Source organism: Lytechinus variegatus, chromosome 4 (assembly GCF_018143015.1).
Source record: "Lytechinus variegatus isolate NC3 chromosome 4, Lvar_3.0, whole genome shotgun sequence".
In the NCBI taxonomy this organism is placed as follows: domain Eukaryota; kingdom Metazoa; phylum Echinodermata; class Echinoidea; order Temnopleuroida; family Toxopneustidae; genus Lytechinus; species Lytechinus variegatus.
Genome location: NC_054743.1, coordinates 56,947,235 through 56,957,205, shown reverse-complemented (window position 1 = coordinate 56,957,205; position 9,971 = coordinate 56,947,235). Strand labels below are relative to the sequence as shown.

At 34.8% G+C, this 9,971-nt stretch overlaps 1 long non-coding RNA gene across 1 annotated transcript; it reads left to right on the top strand.

Annotated features, from left to right (window-relative positions):
* Positions 1-3,583: 3,583 nt before the first annotated feature.
* Positions 3,584-7,701, top strand: LOC121414381. The gene is made up of 2 exons (XR_005969852.1): positions 3,584-3,712; positions 7,304-7,701. It is a non-coding gene; the product is annotated as an uncharacterized LOC121414381 (long non-coding RNA).
* Positions 7,702-9,971: the final 2,270 nt, after the last annotated feature.

Genomic DNA, 9,971 nt, shown 5'->3' with positions numbered 1-9,971 from the left:
AGTGTGGAATGCAAGCAGATATGCAAAACGCGATTTCCATTAAGATTTTTTATTATTATGATTATGGTATTTATTACCATGATTGCAGCCATACTAGATTGGTGTGTTGTTTCGTGAATAATATAATAATAATAATATCTGTTAGGAGGTTTTACATGAAAAATGTAGTACAAACAAGCCATACAAGTTTTAATCTTTTTTAATACATTCTATTGACATCATGTCTAATGAGGCTATGATTAATTGTACAAATCGATATTGTTCATATCTATACTGCATTGTTGATATATCAATTGTCAATTAATAGTTAACAGTAGCCATGAACCAATTGTATAGGTCTTTCGGCCATCGTTTACATTTTCGTTAAAGAATCTAGAACAAATGAGTAAGGGATTAGTGCCCCCTTATTTGATTCTTGAGCTCTACCAAATGATACATAATGAATTGATGATTTAAGCATAATGCAATCAGATGTATATGTTTTTCCTATTAATTTTCGAATCATATTGTGTTTTGATGCAATGGAAAACTTACAATTTCGGAGGTTTGGACATTTTATCAAAGCTAAATTTCTTTTGAAAACATATTGAGTATTAAAACTGATTGACCCATTAACCTCGTCTGCATTACTAGTATAGTCATGATAAATATGTATCACATGACGATTAGGCCTGTAAGGTTTACCCAATTACGCAAAGTTGTTATCTAAATTTACTTTCGGATATATAACACTTACACTTCGTAATGCAGATTAAGGTTTAACACTTAGCAGATTAAAAAAAGTGTGTTATGCGGGATATTTTTGCAGGATAAATTTTCCCAAAATGTGGTGCGTGACATTTTCGTTCTGGTCCTTCTCTATATAAATCAATTTCTCGTTTTCCTACCTCTGTATTGGGATATGTGAATTAGATTTTTTTTTTATTCTAATTTTGATTTCAGCTGTTATGATTAAACTACAATCTTGATACACTAGGGGGCATATCAGGCTCAAAAAGAGATGTAGATGTATTCGTCGGCATAGCAATAAATGAACATCGGATTACAGATGAAAATCACAACATGATTGTTCCTTTATTACAAAGGCAAACAAATTTATTCGCTGCTTTCAATCTATCGCTGTTTTTTTTTGCCTCTCTTTCCTAAAAAAAAATATTTAGTTCTTTCAGCCACAGGTTGTGATTGCACTAATGAATGTACTAGGGTGTGGAAGAGAAATGCGTGATGTTTTCTAGCCATACCAAGCCCGCATACCATTTTGCCATGTTTGCTGCACTTCGAAGGGTTACATTGAATGAAAATAAAAATCAAACGAGCTCTCTAGTTTGTTTCAAAAACCGGATGTCAAATGAGATTTTGCTCAAATTTATAAAATAGTTATGTACACATTTTAATTATCAAGCAGATGAGGAAACCGAAGAAGTCACCACTTACAATTGTATTTTGATATACTTCTCATCATGTAAAACCAATTTGATTTGTCTCTAATCAAGTACACGGCAAAAACTGCGGTGTTAATCGGTGTACTTAGAGGACCACACCAGTTATCTTACACCGGTGTCAAATTGGTGGTGTTAGTTTTACACATATAGGTGTTATTACAACACCTTTTGTTGTTACATTTACACTCTTTGGTGTTATGCTTAATCTCTAGGGGGTAATTTTAACACCTCAGGGTGTGGTCCTCTATTAACACCAATTGGTGTCAGTTTTAACACCGCAGTTTTTACAGTGTAAATTGCCATTGTTGTAACGTCATTGTGTTTTGATGTAGAGTCTCTTTACTGTAAAAATAAAAATATTGTTTAATTAAAACGAGAAATTACGAAATGGATAGTGAATTAGGAGCATCGACTATCTCGTTTGCATATCGGTATGCTACGCAAAGTGTGTTTTGTGAAAACAAAAAAATCTATGCCATAAGCTTCTCATTTTAAATCAAATTTCGATGAAATCATCAGTGCTATGCTATTTCTTTCATTTGTCTCGCTTTATTTTCTGAGCAATTATAGGTTCGCTGTTCTTATTCATGAAATAATTTGCAAGACATGTTAGTTTATAAGTGAATTTAGCCTTCAAATTCGAAAGCATATTCTGAATATGGGTGCAGGAAAAATAGGAATCAATTTTAATGCAATTTTTTAATTATGATTAAACTGACAATAATACAATCGTAGTAAAGAAAACACTTCATTGATGACTTGTTAAGGATGATTTTTCATCTTTAGTGTTTTGAATAATTTCTCTCTCTCTCCATTCTCTCCTCCATTGTGTAAATTATATTGTTCATTTTACATGACTTTGTGTATGAATAATTAATCTGTTGTCTTAATTATGTATTTGCACGGCATGTACACAATTTCCATTTGTTGACAATGTGTGAATAATTATACTTTCTTATACGTTTGCTTATATATTGTCAGTCGATGTGGATGGTAATAAATATAATGTTTCCACTAGTATGATGTCTTGTCATCTCTTGCTTCATTTTATTATTGTTGTTCATCAATTGTAGGGTAACTGCAACACGAGCTCAAATGTGACTGATCTGACCGTTACTGATAGGACACTAAACGAAAGGCTGGATTGTGGATCGATGTTTGACAATGTGAAGAGGATCACCATACAGGTACGGCGCACGATCAGATGTGACGTCATCCAGAGGATCCATCTTCCAGCAGCGACAGAGCTCACCATTCAAACATATGAGTATGCTTGGGAACCGGCTTCTCTCCACGATGATCCCACTTCACTACCCAATGCACTTCACAAAGTCTCATCTCAGCTTGTCAAGGTCACATTCACAGATCTCAACATCGGTAATAGTGAGGTTAGAGACATCATTCAAGCTTTCAGATCATCGGACGACCTCAAACATCTGAGGGTCCTAAGGTATGATACATTTAGTACATTTTAATATTTTGTTCGTTCAATTTTTTCAAGGTGTGGTCTTTATTGTGGAGAATAGGTGTTTTGCTGAAATTATAATAAGAACCTCTTTTTGAAATTCCGTGACAATGTTAAACATGTACGTTTGAATATAATACATCATGCATATACAGTGCATGTATAACGTAAAATAAATGCTCATCATAGCGAAAAAAACGAAAATGCGTTATTGGTATGCCATGCTGCTCTTTACCATATAGAGATAAAAGCTATGATCCTTTAAAATGAAATCCCTCCTTGGCATGTCTGTTTAAAATGTGCAACCCCACGTATTGACATGATCATTACAATTTGACATAGTTTAGATCCTACTAAATGTTTCCATACATCAATTACCGAAATGATTTGTTGTCTTACATTTCACTTTGTGTTCATGGGCATACATGGGGTACCGCGCTTCTGGTAAAGGACGACAATACCTTGCTCTAACATTTTTTTCATTTTGATTTGATTTCACTTGTAAATCTAGTTTCATTGTAGTTACAATCTAATCTCTTATACCTTAACACTGTAACAAATGATTAAACTACTCAGTTTTGTCTCCGCCTTCGCTGGTGTTTTTACTTTGCGTTCCCCAGAGCAGACGCACCAAACACCAGCCTTCCCCCCAACTGATATAAGATACACAAAATACTTCTTCTCTCCACGTTAATACTATTAGATTCATACGATGTGGGACTGATGAGAGATTAGATCGTTCTAGTATTGATTCCGATGATGAACATAAGGTAAAGGTGGAGATAGAACATGGCAAACCAGTTGGGTAAGTCATAAGACCTCGTTTTATCAAACAATTCCCCTTTTCAACGTATTTAATTCGAGTTTCTTATACAGAGGAATTAGCTTTTTTTCTTGTTTGTTTCTCATGTACGAATTTTCTGTCTCCATTTACACTTGGCCATGAAACATGACGAGCATCATTGCTTACTTTTCAGATATACAACCATACAGTATGCAAAATAAATCTTATCCTTGCATTGTGCTCTTCCATCTAATCTCCTTATAATATATATTAAATATTCTGATAGAAAGTATGAACTCGAATATTTATAATGAAGCAATATATGTGTTTTGGGTCGCGTAGTCTTAAGCAGAAAAATCACATTGTAAATCTGCATTCGGGGGGGGGGGGGGGTAGTCAAAAATAACACGAGCTGACTAAAGTTCAGAGTGTTTAAAAAGAGTTGAAATTAAAATGATCTCCCATACTTTTTTCTTGTTTAGACAGGAATAAAAATATGAACTGAAAATCTATAGCCAAACAAATTTGGTCATTGATTTAAAATATGTTTACATTAATCTAATTTCCACCTTTCTGTTCTCTTTTTTTCTTTCCTTTATAATATGTACGCATACATGAATAAGTCCACAATATTTCCAAGGAGGATTCACGCTTTAAAAGATCTGCTTTTAGTGGACCTACCCCCCCCCCCCTCATTTCCATTTATATGCTAAATTGTATTTTTAGCGAAGTAAGAATGTTCATCTGTAACATTGTTTCTGATTTACATTACTTAGCATTATTTTGTTCGAATGGAAATAGAATAAGGAATCTAATATAGTATCTGGATATAAAAACAGCCCAAGTCTAATTTTTTGCGAAATTGAGTCATATAGGCCTATGGGAAATTATTCCTTATAAAATGACTAATCTTGTGTATAAATAATGAATCTAAAATCATTTCAGAAATGTCTTAAATAAAGGAGGAAAATCTGATATGAGTGTAAGAAAAGCCCAAGTCCAGGATATGGGCTTTTCTTACATTCATATCATAGCGACCTCTCTGATTCCTTTACTACCTACTACCATGACTACAGAATTCTACCACGTATATGAATGTAAGAATGTTCCAGGTCCATATGATTCGTACAGCGACCCAAATTCACCAGATAAAAGAACCAACCCACAATTAACGGGAACATTAATGTTCCTCAAAAAATATACACTTTTGTCATATATCAGATGACAAATATGACACTTAAATTTGTGTTATGATATTCTGTAATTTCGTCAAATATAGGCCTACATTAATTGCCCCCCAAAAAATTATCCAGTTTTTTTCCCGATTTTCTCGAAATGACGTCCTAAGGACTTGGGCCTGTTTCATATTCATATGCCCAATTGAATCGAATTTAATATAAAGGTCACTGTGTCGGGTTGCAAAATTCCCGGGAATTTTCGCGGTGGAAACTTTTCATGGGAATAAATGGGAAATTATTGGGAATTTTGAGAATTCGCGGCAATTTACTGGAATTTTAAAGAATGTTGGAAAAAATAGACATTTTCTGATATTTATATACAGGAATTGAAAGGGTTACCATGGCAGATGAAGCTTGATTGTGCTTTGAGCCCTCAGCAAGTTTAAGACCAAATATTATACTAAGACAGTCAGACAATGCAGAATTTCAATGAATTTCAAGTAACGGTTGATTACTGTTGTAGTGGCTGAATGTTACGTGCGATGGCAGGTCATGTACACTGCATGCAAATGCTTTACACAAGGGATATACATACACACCGTTCATGCAATGATGCAATGGATATTCCAATATTATTATTAATTATTAATATTTGATTATCATTTTTTATTTATCATTTATTTCTGCATCGCAGAAGTGAGAACTTTGCGCTGTTTGTGGCGTTAATTTGATGAGTATAAATACAGATTGCTGGTTCAAGCTTAAAGTTTAGTTCAGATCAATTTACCCTAGATAAAATATAATGAAACTGATATGAGATTGTCATTTAATATCATAAAAGATATAATAATAATTATGATCATAAAAGGCATTTATATAGCGCAATATATCTAGAAATATTCTATTCCGAGGCGCGTTGGTATTATTATTACCCGGGTTTTAGCTCGAGCTGCCTCTCAGCGGTCATGCATTCAAGGAATTAATCCTGTCAGGTCATGCATTCAAGGAATTAATCCTGTCAGGAATTAATCCTGTGAGGTGAATGGGTATTCACCTCACCTGGGTCGAGTGCAGCACAATATGGATGAATTTCTTGCTGAAGGAAACTACGCCATGGATGGGATTCGAACCCACGACCCTCTGTTTCAAAGTCAGAAGACTTATCCACTGGGCCAAAACGCTCCACTTGATATGAAATTAATAACAAGTTTCTCAATCTCAATCAATGAAGGTCAAAGGTTATTTGAGGTCAACAAACTTAGTGCATGTTTGTTTATCCATGGTTTATCCCTTTGTGAAAAAAATATTCATCTTGATTGCTTTCAAAGTCAGCCATTATTGTGATTTCTTGCCCCCCCCCCCCAAAAAAATAAATTAGCATTGTAACATTTTTTATTCCTGGACCTGGTTTTTCCCATTTGAAGACTCAAGCCAGTGCCATTGCCGCTGGTGGGAATAGTATGCTGTGCATACCTAGTCTGCAGACCCAGAATGCAACTTTAATCAACAAGTGGGTCTCCACACAAAGACTAACAACTAAAATCTTGTTTCTTCCTGAGCGAGAGGGCCTTCAGTACACAAGGCGTGAGTAGGCTGTACATTCAGATCCTCAACTCGAGTTAAGGCTTTGCACAGTAGACAAATGCAAATCCTTCCTCGAGGAAAGTGGTCTGAATATGCAGCCTGAAGTTTCTGCCAATGACTCCAGAAGAACTTTTTGTTCAATAGAAAGTTGTATTTGTGCTAGTCTTGTATGAAGACCCACTTGTGGATCAAAGTTTCAATAAGGGTCTGTGCGTGCAGACTATATGTAGGGGGCAATATTGTCTTAACGTGTTATTATAAAATGGCATAAAAAACTAATGACATTCAAAGAAAAATGAAAAATAGTGTAATGCAAGGTTTTATTTTTCCCCCATGTTGAACTGAAAAGCTTTAATGCTCCATCGTGCAATGGATACATGTACTACAATCTACAGTTTGATAAATAATTTACACCCTGGGCAATTTAAAGAATGAAAAATAGTTTTGATACAAATAGAAAACATAATATTCGAGGATATCAATTAATAATTTTGTTTTTAAAAACAGAATTCGTCATTTTTTGTGACAAAATGAAAATTCCCGGCACCTGAAAATTCCCGAAACTTTCCATGGAAATTTTCAGAAATCTCTGGAAAGTCTCCGGCCCTTTGCAACCCTATCACTGTGTAATCCCCCCCCCCCGCTCCTTGAGCAAATGCGCCCTCTCCCTTTCTATTTATTCTTTTCCCTCTCCCCTCACTAAACTAAACCCTATCTCTCTTTGTATTACTCGTTAACTTCTCTTTCTCTATTTTCTTATTTTATTATTAGTCTTTTTTTATTTCCAATACACAACAACCTTATTAATATGTGTATATTTCTCTATCTTCTCTCACACACCACTGTACAGTAAGTACTTTTGAAGATGGAGTTGCGGCATCAAGGTCATGACGAATCAGACGAGCTTAATATTTAAGGATGGCAGCCAACAAGAAGCCATGAGTTATTTTATTTCGGAGTACCATAATTGGAACAGATTTACTGATAATGAAGATCCCACACCTCAACCATTTGTTAATGTGTCGGTTAAATAATGGACCTATTAGACATTCAACGCTATCATTTCTTTGATCGAACCAGATCCGCCACCCAATGATAATGTGCATCTTAATGAGAACATACAGGTATTTTGACAATAGCGACTACCAAGGCGTATCTCATTATTTTCAAAGCACAACTTTACTGGTTTTAGTTATGTTGGCTGATGCCCTGTGTTAGAGAATGCTTTTCAGTCAACATGCTTTAGATTTGCAGCAGCAAAATTAGGAAGCAGCCGATTTTTCTGAATAAATTATATTATCATTTTATCCGCTGACTTCCGTACGCACATAATGACCTCAATCAAATTAAGAGATAAACGCTCTCTACATAATATGAGCCATGCATTTCTTGAATATTAGGATAAAAAAAGGGATTATAAATATAAGGCAATCAATCACAATATTGCATCTATCTTGAAATATGCATAGGGTAAACCAGAACTGTACATTTATTTCTTAGGATTTAAGTGATTTTTCATCTTCTGCGCATGCAGTTTGTGCAATATCAATGCCTTATCACGAACTGCTTCTTTCACCTCAAGGCCGAATTGACAGCGGAACATGGTAGGATGAAAGTAGAAAACATATAAACCGAATGAAATTCAGCAACATTGGCCACGGAATAACTTTGTTAAGGGTTAATGCCCGCCTCTCCGCGCAGTCCCCGCTCACATAATACTCGGGGGGGGGGGGTAATGCGCATTCTGGTCGTTATGCAAATGAAGAATTAACACAACCGACTCATTATTCCTGTTGTGTTTCATTATCAACCATTTCTATATGCTATTTGCCATTGTTGCAATCTATGGTGATTCAGTGACAATTGATTTCCTGATGTAAAAATCCATACATTGGATAATAGAATTAAAAGGAATTATAACAGTATCGTGGAAATGAGTGAGACTCTTTAAAAAGTGTATAACTTATTAAACTAATATAGCTTACTGAAGCGATGACGTCGGTTGCCATGCTGCCATGGTTGCCTGGTTCTAAACAAGTGAACCTGGAAGTATTGCAAACTGCTCATATCACAAAGCACGTGTTTCTCAGGAAAAGAAGGTTGCTATCGGAATTTCATCAACCTCACAATAATGGTAACAATCAGGGACAAACACGTAATCAATTTTCAAAATTAGAATGTGTATAAACGATTGTCAGCTGCGACTCTGTTTAGAACCAACCGGTTCATTGCCATGACACCGTGACGTCACAATTCGGTACTGAAAACGTCGGTCCATATTTTACATCCGATTTTGAAGAAATTTCGCTTGTTACACTTGTTTTGCGTCCCCTATTTCATTCAAATTTATCTTCTTGGTGGTGGACAGGTCCTTAAACTGAGTTGTGACCAACCGATGCAAAAGAGTCGAAGATGAAAAGATACCCAAACATAACCACTGCAGTTGCAAGACCGTCCTCTACCATGGAAGGTTGTGTTTGATCGAATATTGTCATAGTTCTATTAGATATTTCATTCCTACCGAGCAGTTACAACCTTTAAAAAAACAATGGACGTTCGTATGCAATTAATTTGTAATGCCTGATACGATACTTATTACTAGAAAAAAAAATAAAAGTGGTTACTTTTCATTGAACTTTTACATTGTTATAATTTTGTTTAGAAACAAGCAATCATTCTAATGTGTGATATGAAGTTGAATCATCTGTAAATAGGGTAGCTACATTATTTGTACAAAACGTAATCTAAGCAGAGAAATGGAAGCATCCTAATATGTTTATTAAAAACATTAATAATAATTTTATATTGCTCATTACATCATTGGCTTGATGTCTTGTTTTGTAGCATTTTATATACTGTAGAGATTGATGGGATTACCAAACAAAAACAAAATCCGATAAGTTTTTTATCATCTCGTAATTTCATTTAATTTTTCATTTCACTGTTTCCAATTTCCCGCGATGGCATATAATGTTTTGTTTGTTCATCTTGACATAATAAGCAAATACAACATAAAAAAAAATATTCAAGTACAATCATACAAACTGGTAATGACAGGAGGATGCTGCCAAAAAGTTTGTTGAGAGATTGAATGCATGAGCCCTGAAAGGCACCTCGAGCTAAAGCCTGGGTAATAATAATGACATCGCGCCTCGGAATAGAATATTTCTAGATAGCGGGCGCTATATAAATGCCTACTATCATTCTTTAAATTATTTTTGCAAATATTATGAATAATAAAAAAAATCAGAAAAGGAAAAACCTTATTGCCTACAAATTGCACACAAAGAGAAATAACACAAAAGAGGTCAGGATAACCTTTTTTGTCAATAGAGGGCAGTTAAATGAATGCGAAGTACGTCGTAACAAACATGCATGGACATGGTAAACCTTAAACTGGCGTGCAGAAAAAGATGGGTAAACATAAATGGTTCGCTATAACAGTATAAGGTTGAATTAAAAAAACGGATTATGTTCAACAATTTCTACAAACTCACAATATTGCTTGTTACTGTATT